Source organism: Monodon monoceros, unplaced genomic scaffold (assembly GCF_005190385.1).
Source record: "Monodon monoceros isolate NGI ecotype Baffin Bay Population unplaced genomic scaffold, NGI_Narwhal_1 Super_Scaffold_5, whole genome shotgun sequence".
In the NCBI taxonomy this organism is placed as follows: Eukaryota; Metazoa; Chordata; class Mammalia; order Artiodactyla; family Monodontidae; genus Monodon; species Monodon monoceros.
This window is the reverse complement of record NW_021703782.1, coordinates 105,654,714-105,656,225: the sequence shown is the minus strand read 5'-3', so window position 1 is coordinate 105,656,225 and position 1,512 is coordinate 105,654,714.

Genomic DNA, 1,512 nt, shown 5'->3' with positions numbered 1-1,512 from the left:
GGGCAAACTGAGGCTCAGAGAGGGGACATCACTCACCCGAGGTCACACAGCTCCTAAGGGATGAGGCTGAGAAGAGAGTGAAAGCAGGTCTGCTGACTCCAAACCCAGTGTTCCTCATCCTTACTCCACTTCATTCATTCATTCATTCATCCCTCTACTGTGTGCCAGGCTCTGTGTTAAGGATAGAGTAGTGAGCAAAACTCCAAACTGACTAAGTCCTTTCCTTCATAGAGCTTATGCTCAGGGGTGGTAGGAGACAGAGAATAGTAAAAACAATAAAAATAATGGCAAACAAGAGGTTATCAGAAAGTAGAGTGTTCCTATGAAACCTTTCATAAGCTGAAATGGCATAAAGCAAAGAAGCAATTACTTTAGGACACGTCTTGCTAATGGATGCACAAAATAAACCGAGACAAAGCACAGATGCTCACAGACACAGTTCAGATCTCTGGTGGCTTGACGCTGAGGTGCTGAGTGTATTTCCCCGGTAAGGAGCTTGGCGGTGCCACTCTTGCTGCATGGGGTGCGCGCTGCCTCTATAGCGGCTTGCTGCAAAACAAACAGTGAATGCTATTTTTAATTTTCTCTTTCGTCTTTTTTGTGAAAACGAAAATCCTCTTCGGATTTCTTTCACTTAGGGAAAGCAAGTACTAATGTAGGTCTTTTGTCAAAGCAAAGTGGCGTAGAGCGAACTTTCAAAAAGTGAGGGGTACCTATATGCAGGGCACTTGCGATGTGCCAGGCACAAGCCAGGCATTTTACACATTCTTTAAATTCGTCCAACAGTCCTTTTATCATTACTCCAATGAGGCAGCTGAGACCCAGAGAGGCTAGATAACTTGTTCCAAGGCAGAGCTTGGTTGTGGTGGAGGCAGGGTTCCAACCAGAGTCCAAGGCTCTTAACCAGCACACTCATGAAAACAAAACAAAAAAACCCACAGAAAACATGCACATAAATAAACAAGGTAATTTCAGATAGTGATCAATGCTATGAAGCAAGGAACGTAGGGAGATGTGGTTCAGAGCGCCAGGAGACGCAGGGGACAGAGAGATAGACGATCATGGTCAGTCTCTCCCAGTTGGTGACATTTGAATGGAGGCCATGGGAAGTTGTGGGGAAAGACATACCAGGCAGAGAACACGGATGTGCAAATGTCCTGAGGCAGGCATGGACAGGGACAGGGAAGCCGGTGATCAGGGGCCTAGAAAACAAGGGGGAAACATAGAAAGTGAGCTCAGAGAGTGGGTAGGGGACACCCCAAGGGCCTTGCAGGCTACAGTAAGGATTTTGGATTCTGCTTGAAGAACAGTGAGATAATATCGGAGGACTGAAGCAGAGGAGTGGTATTTTTCAAACTGCGGTCCCTGCACATGTTCAAGTTATTAATTTTTATTTCACTAATCCAGTAAAATCGCCAGCCTCCATACTGGACTAGGGGGGAGGCTGGAGCCTGGCCCGTGGTAGCATTTCTGCTTGTGTCTGAGCCAAGTAGAGCTATGTCAAGGACAAGG